Source organism: Epinephelus fuscoguttatus, linkage group LG22, assembly GCF_011397635.1.
Source record: "Epinephelus fuscoguttatus linkage group LG22, E.fuscoguttatus.final_Chr_v1".
Lineage (NCBI taxonomy): Eukaryota > Metazoa > Chordata > Actinopteri > Perciformes > Serranidae > Epinephelus > Epinephelus fuscoguttatus.
This window is the reverse complement of record NC_064773.1, coordinates 17,481,352-17,504,275: the sequence shown is the minus strand read 5'-3', so window position 1 is coordinate 17,504,275 and position 22,924 is coordinate 17,481,352. Positions and strand designations below refer to the sequence as shown.

General features: G+C 42.0%; 1 protein-coding gene and 2 non-coding genes across 5 annotated transcripts in view; all 3 read right to left on the bottom strand.

Moving 5' to 3' along the window:
• wnt5b (wingless-type MMTV integration site family, member 5b) overlaps positions 1–22,924 on the bottom strand; it is a 138,576-nt gene that overhangs the window by 77,329 nt on the left and 38,323 nt on the right. For 2 of the 3 annotated variants that reach the window (XM_049566648.1, XM_049566649.1), the window contains exon 2: positions 3,698–3,820. The gene's annotated coding sequence lies outside the window, so the exon portion shown is untranslated. The remainder of the gene's footprint in view (positions 1–3,697; positions 3,821–22,924) is intronic. The other variant, XM_049566650.1, reaches the window with a different exon arrangement.
• On the bottom strand, positions 10,909–10,981 carry trnak-cuu (transfer RNA lysine (anticodon CUU)). Its single transcript has one exon. It is a non-coding gene; the product is annotated as a tRNA-Lys (tRNA).
• On the bottom strand, positions 15,242–15,314 carry trnak-cuu (transfer RNA lysine (anticodon CUU)). The gene has a single exon. It is a non-coding gene; the product is annotated as a tRNA-Lys (tRNA).

The following is a 22,924-nucleotide window of genomic DNA, read 5'->3' as shown; positions in this document are numbered from 1 at the left end:
TGTATCTTAGCATCTTGATTTTGCTTTCTCAATCTTTCTCTCATGTCTCACTGGCTTTTTTGCCTACACAGGGATCTGCATATATTTAAAAAACACTTTAATGTATGCTCTACTGTATTAGGCAAGATGTGTGAACGAAATACATAATGTATAGCTGTTTATAAACGTCCATACTGGCTCTTCACCTGTCAATGCCTCCACACAGGTCATGTCAAAACTGAGGCAGGTAAATCTAATTGAGTTTAAGTCCGAAAATGCTGTTTACACGTGAACACAATGTGCATTTACACCTGTGTTTCCAGGTTGTCTTTGAAAAGTTATCCAACTACATGTTTACATGCACAAAATGTTACGATTTTTATTTATTTATCCCTGTTTACATGCAGCTGTGTAACTCCCATTAATGTAAAACATCAATTTAGTCCATCCACCACCCTCTTCAAAAGGTTGGTGATAATTGTGCATATCTAAAATCTTGCTGATATCCAAGTCTTTCAGAATGTTCAAAAGCAGGTTTGTTTTTCCTTTCAACCAGAAATGTGGGCTTTTCTCTTGGGCATGCATCTCTATCACAGGCCTACCAGGCACAGTCCCAGGGGCCAGTGTTAGGGTCCCCCCCGGCCTTCACCTGCAATATGTCACTCTAATTAACACCCGCTGACCAGGAAGAGACTTCAAAATGACCACTATAAAACACAAAAAGACCACAAAGAGATGCGAAACAACCATAAAGCAACATAAAAAAAAAACAAAAAAAACAAAACAAAAACCCCTAAAGAAGACACAAATTGACTAAAAAGACACAAGAAAGACAGAAATTAGACACACAAAAAGATGACAAGGAGATGCAAAACAACCTAAAAGCCACAGAACAACCAAAAAGACTAAATGACCCCAAGAGCCACAACACCAAAAAGGACACAAAATGACTACAAAGACACACAAAATGACCAGAAAAAGACAGAAATGACTCTAAAGAGACACAAAAAGACCACAAAGACACACAAAACTGCCAAAAAAAGACAGAAATTACTTTAAAGAGACACAAATTGACTCCAAGAAGACATAAAAAATGGACAACCATGAGGAAACACCGAATTACCTAGACACACAGCTGCCTCAAGAGACTCAAAACAACAACAAAGAGGCAAAACCACCATAAAGTCCATGTGTCATGTAGGAGAGGTGCTGGGGCCTTTTGCATATCTGTGCCCAGGGGCCCTTTATCTCATAAGGCCCAGACAAACCAAACCGACTTCAGAGAGCTATCAGCGAAAAAAGCACCCCGTTGCGTTGCCTAACATTGCCAGTATCTTGGCTTAAAACTTGCACATGGACACACCACAAAGACTACAGTCACTGGCAAACTAGCATGTATGTTTCGTGTTTGCATGAGAGGAAACATTTCTCCATACCAGCATATGGCAATAGTCTATAATCCTCATTCAAAAAGGGAAACCAGAAAGTCATCTGGATGCTACTTAGCCAGTTAGCACATTAAAAACACAAGACAATGTTAAAAAACAGAGCATGTTTACCATAACACAAACCATCACAAAACGTTTCTGCTTAAGAGCACAATAGCTAAAGGAAAATAATCTTACCTTACGTAACAAGTTTGTCTTGGATTTATACCCTCTACACTTAAGCTCTTTGTTTACTTTCCTCACTTCTGTTTCTCCTCTCCTGCACTGAGATCAACTGAATTAGAGTAATTTCATTCACCAACAGGCACCACATTCCCCAACACCCATTCAACATGTTGAATTGGCAGAAAAAAAGCAGACTAGCACCGACAAGGGCCAATGGTGTGTCAGGGCCTATAATCTGCCCATGTGTTGCAGACTGTGGTAAAAACCCCAACTGAGACACATATCCCTATAGACACCTATCTGCATATCCCACATGTCTTTACTGGAAAATATTACATTTGGAATAAGGCCTAATCCGGAATATTGAAACAGAATATGCCGTCAAATGACCCGTATTCAGAATATTGTCATATCTGAAATAATAGTGGAATGTTAGTGTGCATGTAAGCGCAGAAACTGAAAGGTGAAACTGTCCCATCCTGTTCTGCACCTGTGTTGTGCTTCAATATTTCACATTTAGCTGTTCTCATTGACATATTTAATTGTCTTTGGTATTATGATTTGATTGCAGCTGCCACTGGTTAAGCAAGGCCAACGAAAACTCCTGCAATTCATCGATCAAATGACTGGTTTGTGCTGTCAAAGTCACCAGACATAACAACAACAAACCAACGTAAATACAGGTTAATAACAACACCTGTGCTGTGTGACTGGCTATGGTGGCATCAAAATGAGAGGTCTCTGAGACAGCTGGACACGGGACAATGTCTGAGCAATCATTAACAAGTATCTTCTTTGTCCCTTCATTTTTAAAGAGGGGACTTTTTCATTGGTTTAGGAATATTGCAAAATGGAAGTCATAAATGCAGAAAAATGTAGTTTCAATTTTTTTTAAAATCTGTTTGAAAATTAGTGTCATTACAATCCATTTCCCAGTCATCTGTTGAAGCTACATGAGTCTTGTTATAACCTCTCATGCTTATTAAAAAGGAATCTCAGCCTTAAATTATCTTTGAAGGTTGATTTTCTGCTGCAATATTCAATTTCCTAAATATTTCCCAAGATCAAAATCACTGAAAACACAAAGCTGTTCCATTAAATCACCCGCCGAGAAAGAAAATCTATCTCTTTCACCCAAAGTACAAAACATGTCCAATAATCTAAAATTAATGTAGTGTATACTGGTGAATTTATCTCACAACGAAAAATTATATTACTGTAACAGTTCAAGACTGAAAACAAAACAATTTTTGTGTTTAAAAAAATTGTTTTCACTCAAACTGTTACAGGCTTTGTGGTAAAATATGTGTCGGTCTTCTTTCTTCTCTCTTTGGCTTCATATTTACCTCTTTCTTTTCCAAACTCTCTCTCTCCGACTTCACACACACACACACACACACACACACGGAAAGCTGTGTGTTTGGCCTGCAGGGTGTGCACAGCAGGGAGGAATCAACCGTATGGCAGACATGAGGACGGAGCCAAATCTGGCTCGTACACATGGTGTGTGGCCATGCTGCCCTGTGTGTGTGTGTGCTTGTGTGTGTGTGTGTGTGTGTGTGTGTGTGTGTGTGTGTGTGTGTGTTGCTGAAGGCAGTCTGCACTTAAATATATATCAGGGGCAGCGGTTGCCTAAAGGTGTGCGGTTTTCACTGGAAGGCTACCAAACTAATGAATGAAAACCACTCTCCATTCCCTCGCCAGCTACTGTCACCGTGCCCTTGAGCAAGGCACTTAAGCTGCTGCTGCCTCAGCACAGAGTGAGAGCCTGGATGTGAATGGAGGGAGCGATAATAAATGTGAGGCAGAGCAATACTAAGTAGGACATAGGTAGGATGACTCTGTTTATAAATGCCTAGCTATCATTTCTGTGTGTTAATGATGGCGTTTTACTTTACTCAGTAAAGCAAAGGCTGATCTGGGAACAGGGCGAGAAACAAGAGTAGTCAGGTGATCAGACAGGCTGTAAACAAGCCAACCGTTTAGCCAGATGTTCTGCACCACTAAATTTAGACGTAAAGCTTTCCAGCTGATTTTAGAAACATTTTTGCAATATTTGTTATAATCATTTAATTCAGGTCGAAAGAAACTTTTGAATAGCTTACCTGTATGTGAGAGAGAGGGCGTTCCTATTTGCACGTGCACGCCCCTTTGTTGAAAGACTGATTCAGCGATGGAGAGACCTGCAGATTAAGTCGCTACTCCAGAGTTGGCATCAACTGCCTGCACTGCAAAGCAACCCAAAAGGGGAAACAGACTTATTAAAAAGAAAGTCTAAAAGAGAGTCTGGCAATAAACAAAATACAACATGTGTCAATATCAGCGAAATGTTTCAGAGTTGGAGAAAACATTTTTAGTTGGAAAAATAATGTCTTAAAGGAGAAGGAGATTTTGCACTTTGAGCCCCATTTCTGGGTTGTTTATGATGAAACAGAGTGGCTAAGACCAAAATAGTGACGATTGCTACTTTTCGGAGAATTTGGTTTTCCCCTGCCTGGCTTAACAGTACTGCCTATGGCCATGTGTGAACCTGTCCTAAAACCACCCTAAACGAGTGGTCAGTGGTGTTTGTTGATGTTCTGACATAAAAATCATAGCAAACTGTGGTTTCCATGATGATTTATTTGACAATTTGTCTAATCCATTGGTTTTCTATAGGAGCCTTATTGTCCGTTGGTAGTAATCCGCCACCGGCCACCATTGGCAGCACTGTTAAGCCAGGCAGGGGAAAGCCGAATTCCCCAAAAAGCAGCAATTGTCACAATTTTAGTCTTAGCCACTCTATTTCATCATAAACAACCCAGAGATGGGGCTCAAAGTGCAAAATACTTCTCCTTGTAATAGTTAAGCCTTCTGCTAACCGGAGCTCAAGTCTCAAGGCTGCAGTGTTAGCTTGAGCCTCGAGTCACAGTGCATCCTCCGTCTCACTCCCCGCTCCGTCTCACTTCCAAGTTCTCATAATAAACTCAAAATATTCTTTAAAATATGACATCATTAATGTAACAAGTTAACAGCATTTTTATGGTTGTGAATTCAAATGTGTCCAATGATGAGAAAGTGTTGAGGCATTATCGCTGTTAGCATGGTGAAATCATAGTTAAGACAATGTAGAGAATAAACCAAAAAGAGAGATACCACAGGAGGATTATTTTCACAGTATATATTAAGTGGTTCACAGCATGAGAGCTAAATGCTTAACAGTGACAAATCAACATGGCTGAATTAAACACATGATTACAAACAAACTCAAAATACACTTCTTCCAACAAGGAACTCAAAAAGATCACAAATACTGGTTGTTGAGATGGTAACAAAGGGATTTGAGCTTAGAGCCAATGCTTTCGGGGGCGAAACAAAAGATCGCAGCAGACAACCCTCTGATGGCTGGAATGGTATGATACTGAGGCCTAGGCTTCAAAACTTCCTGTGGATAGGACTTCTGGTGCGTTCGTTTTGTACTTGGAGGTCGGAAATTCCCAGTTCCCAGTCAGAAGTTTAAACTCGTACACACCCTGAGATCGGATTTCCAGCTCAGAAACTTGGAGCAACCGCATAAACCCCGACTTACGAATTCAAGATGGCTGACCGGTCACATACATGGTGAGTAAACACTCTGCTAAAGTACTGTTTATAGCAATTTTATCTTATTTGTTTTACATTAGGTCAGCCTCATCTGCAGCGTTCATCAGTTGGAGTGCATGATGGTTATGAAGCTGTCTATACTCCGAAAGTGCAAGGGCAACAAAGGCTTTCTTGCGGGCGTCCATGTCCGTTGTCAACTAGAATGCAAAAACTGTTGTCAACTCGGAGGTGACGTCTTTCCCCCTTTCGACTTCCGACCTCCAAGTACAAAACGAACGCACCATTCCTGTTGGTAAGACCTCCTGTCGATGGGACTTCCTGTTGGGAAGTCTGCGCAATTCAATAAACTGCCAAAGAGGGCGCCAAAAAGAGGGAAATGCCTGAATGGCAGAACACACAGTTTAATATATTCAGCATCATGCTTGTGTTTGGCCATGTCATCGAGCTAGTTTGCTGTCAGTTAGTCACTCACTCTACACCACTTCAAAATTAAAGCTCTGTGCTGGAAAATTGCTTCAAAATAAAGTGTGTTTTTTACAAACTTGACACATTTGCAAGTCGCTTGTGGTCCATTCAGAATGAACCTGTGATCCACTCCTGGATCGCGACCCACCAATTGGGAACCACTGCTGTAGACCTACACTGTTATGCAGTGCAGTTCAGTGTGTAGTATATGTGACTGTGACAAGTGTGTATGTGTGTGTAATGCTGAAACACCTCTCATGTCAGTAAGCACAGGAGAAGCATGTGTCTCTGTATGTGTGTCCATGTCCGTGTCATTGCATGCTGCCTGCATGAAAATATGCATGTCATTTAATTGTGCGTGCACGTGTGTACGCGTTGTGTACTGCGTGTGCTGCCGGCATGTGAGCACACATTGAGTGCATGTGTGTGAGAGCGTCTTGGCTCGTGGTGGTTTTGTCAGTGCATGAAAATTATTTATTCATGTTTCATTCTGTGTGTGTGTGTGTGTGTGTGTGTGTGTTGGATATACAGAGCCATTTGTGTCTTGCATGCGTGCTCTAATAGACACTCTGTGCTTACATGTGTAGCTGAAGGTTCATGTCTGTGTCTTTGAACGCTCAATTGTCTATGTTCTAACTTTTTTCCTTTTATTCCTCTCCAGCCCTCTTCTTCACCCTCAATCCCTTCATCCATGCCACATCTCGTCTCCGACTCCTCTAAATATCTGTGTCTCCTCATCTCTTTCCCTCTCATGACTCGTGTGTGTAGAGGTTAACCATTCATGCAGTGTTTTTCACTCTCACTGAGTGTGTCTGTGTGTGTGTGGGAGGGTTTTTAAAAATGCATATATTCTATAAGAGGGAGGAGGAAACAGAGCGTGGTGAAAAGAAAAATACAGCCTCTGTGTGCGTTGTGTCAGTTGAGTTGACATCTGATCTTGCTGAGTATGGTAAAGAAGAAAGTGCTGAAAGTACTCTGCGTGTGTGGTGTGTGTGTGTGTGCGTGTGTGTGTGTGTGCGTGTGCGCATGTGTGTGTGTGTGTTTTGTGGCCTGCATGTGTCCTCGTTTCTGTGTGGGTGGTAAGAGGAGGGAGTAAGGGAACAGGGTGTGTGTGAGTGCACTTAGTTTAAGTGTCAGCATGGCTCAGTGTGTGTGCGTGCGTGTATGTGTGTGTGCGCGTGTCTGACAAGCACGGAGAAAAGAGGGGGAGTCGAAGTGAAACAGAGGCTGAGAGATGGATGGCAGGAAGGGTGATGAGGGAGGGAAGAAGCCGAAGAGGAATGAAGGAGGGGAAACTAGGAGAGAAATATGAGTGATTGGTGGGAAAGAGAAAAGATGGAGGGAAGTTAGAACAGAAGGAGACACTTTTGCTGTGTAACAAATCAGAAACTTCAGTTACCACACTTACATGTAGCACACCACATATACTAATGCTCCTTTCCCACTGCACAAAAAACCCAGTGATACCCGCTAACATCTGGCTATTGTAGTATGTAACGGAAAAGGTTACAATCGGCATTCACACCCGGGTCAAATGACTCTGCAGTAGTCACAGGTATTTATTGGCTCCGATCAGCAGTGATGAAAATACAACACCCAGGTGAACGTGCTATGCTAATTTTAGCCTCTTTATCGGCAAGCTACAATGCGCCACCACAAAATACCATCTGTCTCCGCCCAAGCAGCGCTCAAACATCGTTCAAAATTAGTCTGCATTAAGTTTAAAAGAGAAACTGAATAAGTAAGAGGTATATAAAAAGAAGTTTTTGGGCCTGTCGGTGACGTCACAGGTGACACACCAGTAAGAGACAAAACAGAAAGGCATACTTGTCTGCTGCAGAGCTGAGTACACAGCTCTGGTCTACTGTCAACTGGAAAGGAGCCTATTTTTTGTGAGGTTTCCCATGTTTAAAAAAACCCATGTACACACTCTAATTTCAGTGGAAAAGGGGGTATAAGTAACCTACTTACTCATTCAGTGTGCTAATTTTGACAGGGTAGTGTCGTCTCAAATCAAACATGGCCGTTGTGCACTTTTTGGAAATGACAACTGCAAGATCTGGCACCCTACGTGCTTAAGCTTTCCCTACTTCCAGAGCAAGGGCTAGTTTCTTCTTCTGCTCGGAAAATTGCAACCAGTTGAAGCATTATCGCCAACATTTGACGAAATATTGTCACTCGCTAAATTATACGCTTGCTATATCTGCTTGTTTGCTCACTTGGCATCTCCTGTTTTTATTTATTTATTGTATAATGAACATGCTTTCACAATACATTTTTATGAATATCAATGAATATCTGTGGCAGATACCAACTGGCTCTATCACCTGCTGATCTATTGAGTTAATGATGCTAAATAATAACTTGTCAAGCCACTGATCACAAATCAAGTACTAAGAGAGTGAAGACGACAATTTAACACGCGTAACATCAAACATAAGTCTGCCCGTAGGCGATACACCTTACACCACAACCTATGCAATATCGATGCCTGGTGATAAAATGTGTCATTTTTAGCTAGCTAGTAGGCTAATGTTAGCTTTTGCGTCATTGTTTGGCATCGATGGCTTATATTCGACAACAATAAAGAGGTAGTGAAACATACACATATATATTTATACAATGCTTTGGTGTTAGCTGTGGTAGTTGGCAAATTCAATTCCTTTTATTGTCACTGTAAATAAATACGACGAAATCCAATGCACGGAACTCATTAATAATAAAGGAGGGGATATTATATCATTAATTCATACTCACACACTGCACACGCACACATACAAACACACAAGCACTGCCAAAATATGCCGTGAATGTAAAATAAGTTATTTAAATTAGCCACCTCCCAGCTGGGACAGGAATCCATGGGGAACCTGGTGGCCTCAAGATCTTCGTCGGGATGTTGTGGTGGTCAAAAACACAGCTGTTGTGCTTCGAACCGATGCCTATCAGTTCATGTCGGCTGTATTTTATGCTCACATTAGCATACATGGCACTGACTAACAAGTAAACTAACAAAATACTTATTACAGAGAGCCACCTTACAGAGTGCTGAGCTGCTGCATGTACATGCACCACAATTACTATAAGTTTAAGTTGAATTGTGTTTGTGGTCTTGGCCCTCCTGCTACGTAGGCAACATGGCGAACATTGAGGGTAACATTTCACACTCAACTTTTTGACTGTTTTAAGTGCACCATGCGGGTATTCACAGTGCGCTGCATTAGCCATACGTCTTCATGTGAACGCACTCATGCACTCAAAATAGCAGTACAGAAGTATCTGATCTGAGACACAGCACCACAAACGGACGCTCTTCTTTTTTTATTCCAATTTATGTTTCAGTGTTCTCCTACAGCATAAATGTTACATGCATATGTTATGAATGAATGCTAAATCAAAACTCTTTCCCTCTGCCCTCACTTTCCTCTGTTTCTCTTTGTCAGAAAAATCTGTCTCTCCAGAGGTTTCCTGACAAATAGACCAGTTTGATCAACCTCACACACGTTCACGTTCACACACACACACACATTACACGTGACCGAGAGTTTCTTAACATCCACTGGCAGCAAAAGTTTTTTACCCTCTTTCTTCATTCTCGGGTGTCCTTGTGTGTATTTTATGTTTCATGCTTTGTGTCCTTGGTGTACGGTTACATCAATAGGGAAGTGTCTCCTATCAATATTTCATTCCATAACTGCTGAAAATGCAAGATCGACAAGCGAGGAAAGAGGCGAGGGGAGAGGAGCTCGGCTGTAACAAGGGAGTCGTAACAACTGAATACAGATCTGAACTCAGAGTCTGGAGATGGAGCAGGTGTAGCAAAACTGACTTTACTCTGTCAAAGGGCAAGTTTGCAGTCGTCAGACTCAGAGGGGTGAGGCGGGTGAAAGTCAGAAGGTGAGCAATGAGTCAATCAAAGCAGGTAATGGCAGGTAGAACAGAACTAAGGCAGAAACACTAACGCAACAAAGCAACCTGTGGCCTGTTTCCAATCTGGAAACTTTCCAGGAGTGCAATAAGGGTTGGCCGATATGACAGTGTATACCTTGCAATGGTAGAAATGTGTGCACCGGTAGAGATTTGGGAATACTTGTTTCAACAGCGGGAAGGCAATGGTAGTGGTGCAGGCAATGTTACAAATCAGGGCTGAATTCTTGCATGATCATGCAAATCCAGCTGCCTTGCAAGGTTACGTGATTTGGGCAGACATGGTGGAGAGTGAAGTTCTAAAAACAGGAACCTTATTGCTCTCAGGAACCTTAAGGCTTCCATTTTGAAATGATTTTAGTTTTACTGTTTTGTTTTTAACTCAAGTGTTGTCTCATCTCTTTTCTGACAGCAGAAGCAGGGGTGGCTGCTTCTGACAGTTTTTATAACTTTTCTAAAACAGACAATCTGACAAGCATGTTCACTTCCTGCAGCGATCAGCCAGGAGTATGGAGATAAGAAACATTAATTGAAATTTAAGACTATGAAAAAGTGTGCCTTTATCCCCAATTTGTATGATTCACTACGGCCCATCACCAGTATCACCAACTTTTGCCTTTAAATGTGGTCAGAAAACATGTTTTATGATCTAGTTTGTTCAAGCGTAATGAGAACAAAAAGCTGAATTTATGCTTGACACAAAGGGTTAACAGGGATCCTGCGACAGGTAGCTACAGCATAGGTTTTGATTTTTAGTTCTTGGGCTGTAGTCAACAAAAGAAAGACATCTTGGTCAAGTGAAAACCTGCTCCTCAACTTGATTGGTTGATGGGGAAAAATGGAATCAGCATGTTATCCCTAGATTAACTAAATCAACAAAGTATTTATGCTATGCTACAAATGCCAGTAGTGTGACGAAGCTCTCAGCTTTTGGCTTTGTGTTTTCTATGATAGAGCTGCTATTGAGAGTTGAACAAATACCACAAAGACCAACTGTCACCTCAACAACAACGGAGTAGAAATGAATACTGCTGGCCACATAGATGTGCAGGTTCATATTCATTCCCTACATGCTTCAGCCTTCCCTTCTTTCAAGAGCAGGAGTGAGAACAGGTACTCTGCCTTGTTGCTGCCATTTTTACTTCTGGGGATATTATGTGACATAGTAACAAGCTGCAAATGCATCTGTGCCCTGAGAATCCAACAGGGTAGATGTTTCATCATCCTAAAACCTCCATGACTTCCATGTCTTGGGTTTATGTGACAGTGGACAGTGTGCATTGACAGAGTCATCATAGTTATTGTGAGTCGCGGTGCATATTTCCACATTCTAAAACTTCCACGCCCAACGTGGGGCTCGAACCCACGACCCTGAGATTAAGAGTCTCATGCTCTACCGACTGAGCTAGCCAGGCTACATGCTCCAAAAATATAGGTTCAAATTTCACAAAACTCACACTCTCTACACCTGCATTTCCACTTTATGGTATAACACTCTGCTAAAACTGACATGCTCTTCGTTTGCTTTACATTGGCAAAAGTTGTGGACAGCACCTGTTATTCTTCTGGTACCACCTTGGTTGAGGTTCCGAGCTGAGCTGATACTAGAAGGTGAGGTTACAAAAACACTGCAGACCACTGATTGGTCAGAGAGAATCTTCGCTTGTGCAAACTCACTATTTTTGAATAGCCAAGTTACCATTAATAGCAACCGCAATATTTTTATTCACATGACCCAGATTTTCATAAATGCTAGCCCACAAAACTGTGCCATGTCTGGCAGTTGTCAAAAGTACAGTTGTTCCTTTATTTGGTTGCCAATGAAAGCGTTTAGAAGGTGTCCCATTAAAGATGATGTCATGGCAGTTTCACAGTGGATGGATATAGTGATGAGCTGAGACCACCTACACTGAAGGGATGCTATGGGTTGATGCTGGGTAACAGAACAACATAGTACAACACATACAGATGTCCTGGGTTTATGTGAGAACGCTCAGAAAAGGCTGTGCCTCCGCTCTTAAGCACTTAAGCCACAGGTTTTCATCTGGGGAAAAAAGCTTTGAAAGTACCATCAGCAATTGTCCCATCAGGGAGAATTTAGTTTGACAGGAGCAAACTGACCAGCCAACTGACCATAAGGTGTAAGTCCAATTTAGCCCATGGATGGCACCACTGCAATGCTAGACAGATGTAACACACGTGATCTGGATGTATTCTTTCTTTTTTGTAGCATGTAGCAGTAAGTAGTTCAAAGCTCCTTAAAGGCATAGTCAGATTTTTAAAGTGGGTTTGTATAGGTTCTTATACATTCTCAGTGTATTACATACAGAGGATGTCTGTCGGCAAGCCCAAGGTTTGGTGAACAAGCAGCAGCAATGTTCTGCTGTGGATGGAGAAGCACCAAAATGAATTTTAGCCACCTCAGAAAATCTATAACAATTTAAGTGTATGCAATATTTAAAATATTTTCACCGCTTTATCTTTCCCTCAGGCAAGGAAATCTATGCTAGTTGCTAGGCTAATCTATACAATATAAAATGCCATAGGCTTGTGCTAATAACGTTAGCATGTTATTTTTGTTTGGAAAACATGTTTAGTATAAGGCAGTTGTTTTGTCGACGAACCTTGTGAGCTGTAATAGAACTGAATTTTGTATTTCTTTTGGCGTTGTCCCTGGCTTCATGTGAGGAAAGGAAAAGTCTACTAGCTGCCAAGCTAATTTATACAATGTAAAATGCCATCCTAATAACGTTAGCATGTTATATTTGTTTGGAAAATGTGTTTAGTATAAGGCAGTTGTTTTGTCGACGAACCTTGTGAGCTGTAATAGAACTGAATTTTGTATTTCTGTTGGTGTTGTCCCTGGCTTCATGAGTAGAGAAAAAGTCCACTAGCTGCCAGGCTAATTTATACAATGTAAAATGCCATGGGCTTGTGCTAATAATGTTAGCATGTTGTATTTGTGGGGAAAATGTGTCCAGATAAAGACAAGTGTTTGTCTGCGAATGCTGCGAGTTATAGTGAAGCTGATTTGTGTTTGAAATTATCTCTATTAAGCCATGTTTAATGTGTGTTTTGAATCAGCATCGCCGACCAGTGTTTTGGAGGTGTAACTGCAGACTGACACAGACACACCACCGCAGGAGTATAAGGCGTGGACTGCATAAAGCTGACGCACAAGTATAAATCCACCTGTACATCTACTGTATATAACACCCTGACTATGGACAGATACCTCATACAACCCCACTTCAAAAGATCTGAACTATCCCTTCAGTGCATGCATTCCTACAGAGGCTGATGGGTGAATGAGGAGCGGTTGTGTCTGGGTCATGCGAGGCTGATACAGGAGCCCTAAGGAGACAACTGATGGGCCTGAACAACATCAGATGCAGGATAACAGGAACCAAACAGTGGTGTTAGAGACAGAAGAAAGGGAGGATGTACCAGCTGTCTGTCCCACCTACACAAGTATCTTGTTGGGTTAAGATTATCTATTAATCAGATAATACAGGTCAGTTGGTTCAGTCACACTGTGGCCCATTGTTAAATACAATATCTGTTAAATATAGTAAATAATTTTTCCTGTCCTGCTCATATCCGGAGATAAAAAACTGATAAAAGGAAGGCATGACAGACACAGAGAACAGGGGGCCCTGTGTTAGAGAGGGGACGATTAATGTTAATACATCTACTGAACATCCCATAGTCTGTGTTACTATGGCGCTGACACAGGACTTCAATTAAAGCTCAGACTCACTGGCCACACACACACAAACACACACACGCACAGCCGTAGAGCAGACAGGCCTATTGATTTTTGTGGTAACACTGTCCTGTCACCACATACAGTGCAAGTCTACCTCTGTGACCTCCCCTCCTTCCCTCCTTCCCTCAACCACCTCCTCTCCTATCCTCCCACACATGTGTAAATGTGACACTTGACACCACTCACCTCCCCCTCACCTCTCTGCCACCTCCCCTCCCTTTTCTTACCATCTCTCATTACGATCTCTACTTCCCTTTCTCCTGCTGCTTAGATCCTCTTCCCTTCTCTCTTCCTCTGTCTCCTCCTCTTTTTCCCGCCTTTTCCTCACCCTCCTCCCTCCCTCCCTTCCTTCCCTCCATCCCTCCTCCCTCTTTCCTTTTTTCTCCTAAAAGGATTATTTTCAAGATGAGAGAGACGGTGATTGGAGACAGGGAGGTGGCGGTGATGGTGGCGGGGGACATGGGCCTTTTGTTTTGCCAGTGCTGCTCAGGCAAAATGCACATGAAAAAAAAAACACCCCACATATAAAAACACACAACATACATACGCAGATAAAAAAGGACAAATAAGAGAATGTCTCACCAATCCCCCAGAGAGCGAGGAAGAGGAAAAAAGAGATGCCCTGCTGCGTTCAGAAGCTTTGGCAATACTGCTCCTCAGTCATGCCAATACATGAAGCGAAGAGAACAAGATAGAGAGGAAAAGAGGAAAATACCGATATGGAGAGATACAAAGAGAGGAAAAGGCTAAAAACATTTACAGGCTACAATAACCTTACAGATTGATTACAACGCCTGGGTTATACTTACTGGATTATGTCTTACTATAGTCTAAGATCATCAGTTATTAGTATTGCCTAACAGTACACAGACTGTGCTTTTCAGTCAGGGACTAATTGTGTTACGAAGTTGTATAATTGGCTAGAGTCGGTGACCCACGTGACCTATGCACTGCCAGGTGACATGGTATAAAGAGTACCTCCAGCCCCTTTTACACTGCCAGATTTTCCGCGAATGTTGGGTCGTTTTGCAGGCAAGCTGCAAGCGTTTATACACACAGAGCCGGATTGGCGAGTTGATCCGAGGTGCCCAAATGTCCGCCTCATAGGGTAGTCATATTGGCGGAACCCTTTTAGTTTAAACAGACCGAGGCAGCCTTCCGCAACGGGAGGGGCTGTTGAAGACTTGTGGGAGGGGCTATTGAAGACGCCGCACGTGCGACCCACTGGCGGTGGATAAACAGGAAACAGCTGATAGCAGGAATTAGCAAGCAGCTAGTAGCAAGAGGGAAACGCAAACCTGACAGACACTGTAAAGATGAGCAACTGAGCAGACAAGGAATTGAGCGCCCTCCTTGCCCTCGCAAACCATTAACCGTCACATGACGGGAACGGTGAAGGACGGGCCGACTTACCAGAGAATCGCCGAAGGACTGACTAGCCGCAACTTCCCTCGGAGTACGTCAATGGTTATGTCACACGCTGAGCTACACGTTTTGTTACTTGCTCACGCCCCCCATTGCCCTGAAAAAGGAACATTCTGTATAAACAAAAGTAGGTAGGTAGCATTTTGCTGCACTCCCCAATTTTGTTTTTATACTGCCAATGCTGAACGAAGACTGATTGGGCTTTACTGCAAATTTGCACAATTCCTGTCTAAAAAGGGCTAAAGATTGCGTAGGGATGAGGATGAACAGATGTGTCATGGATGCTGAGTAATTGTAAGTGAGATACATCATGTTATCACATCACATCATGCCAATCTACACTGAGGGGGTTACTGAGTATCAGAGCAGCACCATACAACAACAGACATTCTGGGTTTATGCAACAGTGTGCATTAACATACTGTGTCTGTACCCATCATCAGTCCAACAGAGCAGTTGCTTCATCATCCCAAAACACTCCCGCCCAACGTGGGGCTCGAACCCACGACCCTGAGATTAAGAGTCTCATGCTCTACCGACTGAGCTAGCCGGGCTACATGCTAAAAAGGGCTCAAATTTCCCATGATGCACCCTCTCTAATGCCACATTTCCTGTGCATGGATCTACTCTATTAACTGTTTTTTGCTTTCCCATTCGCAAAAGTTGTGAACAGTACCTGGTGCCTGCAGTGGAAAACTAACAGAGAAAATGACCCAGTACCAAAATGAGTTGAGTCCAGTGAAGTTGAGCCAAACCATGCAGTGGAAATGAGGCACACGATCCTCTCCTCATAGAACCTACATGTCCTTATGTGCACTGTGACATCACATCACTACATGGAAATATTGTTGCTCATAAACCACTGTGTCATTCACATTACTGAACGTGAGGAGGGGAGGAATAGAGCGAGAGAGCAAACGAGGAGATGTGTGTGGGTGGAGGCACGACTGTAAATGTTGATGCGATGCACATGTAAAGATCTAAGGATGAATGTGCAGAACTCTGAAGAGGGTTTGAGAGGTAGCTGAAGACATTTTATAAGGAAGCAATGTAGAGCAACAACACACACACACACACACACACACACACACACACACACTCGCACACACAAACTCCTGTCTCTCTGTGACAATGCTATTCATATTTAAAGACAGTCTTTTAACTGAACACAGCATGGAGTAGAAGATCATAACAAGCACACACACACACACACACACACACACACACACACACACACACACACACACACACACACTGAAAAGCACACTGAAAAGCACACACTGTCTCTGTCTCTGCATGTAGGCATTCACTCAAAAAGCTTAACCCTTCTTACATTAGTATCACACTGTAATCTAATACCATACATTTTATTAACAGAAACACAAAAAACAATGCTGCTGTACTACTTTTTGCATTTTCGTTTTCTCTGGTCAAACTTTACGTAATGCAGCACTATCACTTCTTTACTTTTGATCAGTGCTGCTTGATTAAAGGATCAGTGTGCAGGATTTATGCAGGATTTATACTTCTGCCATACCTACAGCGTAGGCTCTACGATGATGCAGAGCCTACACTGTAGCCTGACGTGCAACTACATGCGACCACAACGCAGACCTCCTGTCTGTTTTTGTAAGCTGAAACCATTTCCCTCAGTGGAAACATTTTATTTACTTTAATCTCACAGATAAAAAAAAACAATAAATTGTGAAGACAATAAAGCCTCCACAAAATAGCATCTTAAGTCTTGTGTGTGATTTATCCTGGCTTCATATGAGCAGAGGAAACCTCCGCTATTTACTATGCTAATTTATACAATGTAAAATGCCATAGGCTTGTGCTAATAACATTAGCATGTTATATTTGTTTGGAAAACGTGTTTAGTGTGACAGTTGTTTTGTCAGTGAACCTTGTGAGCTGTAATGGAGCTGAATTTTGTAACGTTACCTTTGTTAAATGTTGCTGTTGTCCCTGGTTTCATATGAGTAGAGGAAAAGTCCGCTAGCCACTAAGCTAATTTATACACTGTAAAATGCCATAGGCTTGTGCTAAAAACATTAGCATGTTGTATTTGTGGGGAAAATGTGTCCAGATAAAGACAAGTGTTTGACTGTGAGTTATAGTGAAGCTGATTTGTGTACCTGTGTTTGAAATTGTTGCAATTAAGCCATGTTTAATGTGTGTTTAATGTGTGTTTTGATCAACTAAACTTCACAGCACTTCACAGAAACCCCACCGCCGACTACTGCTTTGGAGGTGTAACTGCAGAGTGACACACACACACACACACCACCGCACAAGTATAAATGCTTACAACGGTGTAGGCCACATGTGTAGGCTGCAGCGTAGACTCTGCATAAAGCTGAATCCCCCTAAATCTCACACATTGTTCCTTTAAAGTAAATCCGAAATTTATATATATGTATCTGAAATCCAATATCTGATATTGATAGTCACTTTGGCTATATGCTTAAAAATATACCATGTAAAAAAAGACATCTAAGGTGCTCTTAGATAATGTGGAAGTGAACGAATAGGCCACATCTTGCAATTGAGGATGTGTGGATGAGTGATGTGAATAAATGACTCATGAGAAGAAGAAGAAACTGATCAGTTGGATTCATATCTATAACAGATCTTAGTCCTGGTGCAAAAGTTACTTCACACATCTGGATCTGTTAAGTGTCTACAGAGGAGGAGTTAAAGTGAAGGAGTGAGTGAGGGAATAAATTAGAGAAGAGTTTTTAGGTCTCCAGGATCTCCCACCCTCCCAACTCCTCCTCCTCCACCTCTCTCCTTCTCTCCTTCACCCTTTCCAGCTAGAGGAAAACTCCTCCATTCCCTGCATTCCTCTCACATTCCTGCTCTGGGTTTACCTCCTCTACCTCTCTCCCTACATCAACATCACCTCCTCCTCCTCCTCCTCCTCTTTTGCTCATGGCTGTCTGTCTGTCTCCACCTCTTTCCCTCTCTCCCTTCTTCTCTTCCTTTACTCTCTCTCGGGGGCTCTCTCCCTCTCCGTATCTCCCTTCCCCCCTCTACCGCCCTCCTCCCTCTTTCTTTCCCAGCATGCTCCAGTAGGCCAGTGGAGGCAGGGGGCTCGCCTGAACCCTCCACCCCCAGCAGGGGCCCTGCAGCTCAGCCTTGCTGGCTGGCAGGCTCCCTGGCACACCTCCAGCACACACACACACACACACACACACACACACACAGCTTTTCTTATTCTCTGCTTGCTTGCTGTCTCTTTCTGGCTCCTTTCTATCAGTTCTCTTGCTTTCAGTCTTCTTTTTTTTCTAAAGCGCCATTCATTTATTCCTTCTATCATCTCAATCTAAATTTAGTGATGACTGTCGGTGCATTTCTGCTGTTCATCTTGGTCATTTACTGCCTCAAGATTGCCCTCAAAGATTACAAGTACCTTAATGCAAACAAGACCTGAATATTTTCTTTATGACTTAATCAATGTGTTGGCAGAACTGTCAAAACTGATATTGGTATATTATAATTTTAACTGCTCTTTAATACTAAGCATGAGAACAGCTTCTTTGCCACATTCTTCTTCACGCAGGCGTTACATGGGAACAGCAGCTATAGAGTTTATCTTCCATGTAAGACATTCTGGGAATTTGCCAGCTCAAGACCTTATAGGATTTCTGTAAATCTTTCAACATGACTCTTGTGGGAACAAAAACTATAACATTCTCAACTACAGCGTACAGATGCTTACTGCAAAACATTTCTATTTTAGGGAGCCAGCAGAGTGATGCTGTCAGAAAAAAAGGTTGAAAACCACAGGGAAGGAAAAATTAAGAAATCCTTGATTGTAAAGCAACATGTGTCATTAGATGTTTGAACAATATGGCAGCTAAACATTAAAATAATTTGTAATGTGAATCAGATGCTTTGGCCTTGACGAGCACGTTCTCACTTGTCTGTGGTCCTACGCTTCAAACAACCCAGTCTCACTCCAAAGTCATCAAATAGTGACACTAGGTCAGGGGCACTTGGCGTCAGATACTCACGCACTGAGACACCCTTTAGCAGCAGTAGAAGATGTACCAGGCAGTGGCATTTTTCGATGATCTGTGCAAAAGCAGTAGCATAACGAGTCAGAAGTCTGCACTGGGCAGGTGGGAGAGGAGGTAGACGGGTCAAACTATCTCTGGACTTTCACCCAGGAGCCCGCTGTTAATGTCTGTGTGAAACCAAAAGTTAGTAAAGTTATTTCAATAACACATAATGTGCTAGCACATGTAGCATACTACACTAGAGAAGTATGTCACATGATGTTACTCTACGTTACCTCACTAAGCCATACTTCTTTTAAGCCAAACCATGATATTTTCGCTAAACCTAACCACATACTTTTGTTGCCTAAACTGATGCAAGGAAACCTAACATTGAAGTTACTATCCTACATTCTAAGTGTTTTGAAAAGAGACTGTATGTATCAAAGGTGCAGAAACTTAGCATTAACTTTAAAAACAGAAGTTTATTCTAAAAAGAACGGAAATTGGCACGACATCAGTGAACGCAAAAAACTGATGCCACTCTGATATCATCAGTGTGCTGCTCCTGTGCTTCTTTCAGAATTCCTTTGTGCTTCTTCAGAGCTAAGCTAGTGTTCTAAATTGAATTTAACACAACTGAAAAAACTCCTTAGTAACACTGAACAAAAAGTATGCTGGCTATGCTAATGAGTAACCCTGCCAATAGGCTAGAATGTTAGCGAGTTAGCTTGCTAAGTAGGTAGGCTATGCTAGAGAGTAAGGACAATAGATTTTTCAGTTGCAAATTCCTGCAGTTAACACATTTCCCTCCTTTTTCCATGTTGTTCCTGGCTAGGTTTGGTCATATTTATCCAGGTATATCATCATAATCATCAAACTGATTATGGATAATTTTTTTATGTTGACATCAACATAGCAGTGATAGTCCTGGATCAACATAAACAAATTATTCGGGGTCAACATGATGATGATGGTAGTCCTGGATAAACAGGAGCACTGCATTTCTATAAAAAATAGTTTTGAAAAGGTTATTAAAAAGGAGTGAACATGTTTCCTTTGCAGATCTTTGCAACTGCAAAATGACATCATCCTTACTATTAATGTTAGTGAACAATATTTTAGCCTATTGGCATTCTACTTGTTAGCCTAGCCTACCTAGTTAGTAAGCTAACCAGCTAATATTCTAGTCTATTGGCAAGCTTACTTGTTAGCATAGCCTACCTATTTAGCAAGCTAACTACTAACCCTGCAGTAATTTACAAGGTTTTGTTCAGTGTTAATGAGGATTTTGTTTAATTATATTAACTTTAATTTAGAAAACTAGCTTAGCTTTAGAGGAGCACAAAGAAATTTTGAAAGAAGTACAGGAGCAGCACACTGATGATGTAAATATATCAAATCATCCATGACTTATGAGATCATATACAAAATAATATCCACAATATATGTCATTCACAAAAAAGTGTGTTTGCATATACAAGCCATAACAATTTTATTCACATGTAAACAGATGCTGATGCTAAAAATGGCACTACAGGAACTTTTCTGTTGAAACAATCTCCTGATTGATGCTGTTAATAAAATAACAGAACAGAGAGAATACAGAATGTAGGACATTTAATGTTAATGAAACAGTGTGATTTTCCACTGTTAGAACTGAGGAATTCTCTTTTGCCTTATTTGACAAAACTGCCAAAAATTTCATATGAAACATTGATGAGACAAGAGTGTGAGGCGCACACACACACACACACACACAAAGAAAGAGACAGAGAGACGGAGAGAGACGGAGAGAGAGGCCCTCAGTAATTTGGTATTTCCTTTTTAGACAGGGGAGGAATGACCAATGCCCTCGTTTTCAGTATGAAGTGCAGGCGCGTACACACACACACACACACACACACACACACACACACACAACACACACACACAGTTCTTTTAATGACCCTTACATCCGGCCTTAGGCACTGGGGCCTCAGAGAGAAAAAAGAGGGAGAGAAGAGAAAAAAAATATACATTTAGATAGATAGATAGATAGATAGATAGATAGATAGATAGACACCCACATACATACATACATATCCAGTATAGTCGGTGGGAGCTGAGCTGTAAGTTCAGACAGGTATGCGCTAACGGTCAGAGGTGAAGGTTCACAACCCTGACACACACACACACACACACACACACACACACACACACACACACACACAATAACACAGAAAGCTATGGGAGTTCAACTGGAGGTTAGACCTTCAGGCTCCGGCTCAAAGAAAGCGAGACAGAGAGAATTCATAAGCAGCTGATTCAGCGTGCCACTGACTGGTGTGATTACTGCAGGAGGAAGAGGAAGAGGGCATTTTTAGGAACATGGATAATTTCAAGACTTGGAGGAACAAAATTTAAAAAAAAAACAGAAGAGGATGAGGGTCTAACATTTGTGAGTTTATGAAAGAAATGATTAAAAGATGGAAAAAAACAAAGGACAAAGAAAGAAAGGAGGACAGAAAGTACTGAGTGAGTGATGACAACTCTTTTACAACTCAAGCAACAGCTGAAGATGTTACTGTGTGTCTCCGGGCTGTCTCCGATACTCACACATACACAGGGCCCTGACCTTGCTGATGGCAGCTGTTGACGTCTCTCTGTGCCCCAACCAGAGCTACGAACTCCCCACTATGCACACACACACATTGGATAAAAGGTTAAGATCAAATCCAGGCCCAAACCCAGAACCCCCTTCACATATAATTTACAGCATTAAAGTCCATTCATTTGACCAAATCTGATAAACAGCCAATATAACAGCTTGCAGACACCGACTGATAACAAAGTGAAAGTAGCCAGTGTTACAAGCACACAATGACACTCTGAACCTGATGTATAACTACAACCTTTGCCCATGTGATTATCTGTTCATCTGAACTCTTGTGGCGTCCCAATTTCCCAGTATCACTACTGCTGGTTAGCCATCAACCTCACTCTCTAATCAAAGTTTCTCTGAGCTGTACTTGGCTTAGTTAAATGAGACAAAGGTCATTGTCTTTCCTGTGGTGGTGTCTCTATGTCTAGTATGTCCATACTACACATAAACTATGTTTCAGGCCCATTCTGAAACGTTTGGAGGGTACTGCTCAGGGATTTGCTCAAGACTATTGGAAGCTGTGTTGACTGCAGGACTTTTCTGATTAGTTCTCCACAAAACAACGGCACTTAGAAACTGCGGGCAATGGTCAACTGAACGTTTTTTCTGTGGGCTCCAGCAACACTTAACTCCCGAGCTTGCCTGAGAAGGACTAGATGCACAAACCCACTATTTTTAAATATCCCATGGAGAGAGACTATCACTGCAGCCTGTTTTATTTTGCTCGGCATGCAGCCTTGTTCTGTGGACGATAAGTGAAGTTCAGACTGATAAAGGAGGAAATACAGTGAGTGCTGGATGGAGCAGTGAGTGACAACAACCCCACCCACGTGGAAGACAATGGAAACAGACCTAGGGTCTTGGTACTATGTGTGAAGGGTTGGTTCCAAAGGTACCATACTGAAAATGTTTTCTGGAAACGGGGCTTATCTTATCTCTTGGCTCTACTTTGTCATCAGGTAAAAATTCTTGTGTCGCAGCCAAAACTGCAGGCAGTCCTTGGCTACAGACTTGTAGTAACAGCTGATTGGAAGCAGGACTGCCAAGCATGTCTTTTGCATCATGGCATGCATGGTAAGAGGCCCAGTCTGTGGCAGTTTTCACCCTTGCCTCTGCTCTGTCATTAGAAAAACTGTTCTACACCCTGCAAAAACCCAGGCAGCTGTGGGCCACAGACACTGGTGCCTTTTATTGGTGAATTTTTGTCCCTCTCTGTTCATCAGTTAAGGAGAATCTTTTAATCAGAGGCCAAGCATGGCTGCAGTTAGTTTATGCTTATCTGGACGAGAAGACTTTGAGGACTTCTTATAGACTAAGGTCTGACAGCCTCATCTAAAGGCAATGCGACTTAATTGGTCACACACTATAAGACTTTGCAAGGCTGGGGATCTTGCATGGTCACTATTTGCAATACTAGAACTAGATTTGTTTTGGGATTATTTTCCATCCTGGTCCTCATTAAAAAATATCACGCCGAACTCCGATGACATATTAACAATTACTTATGTGTCCACAA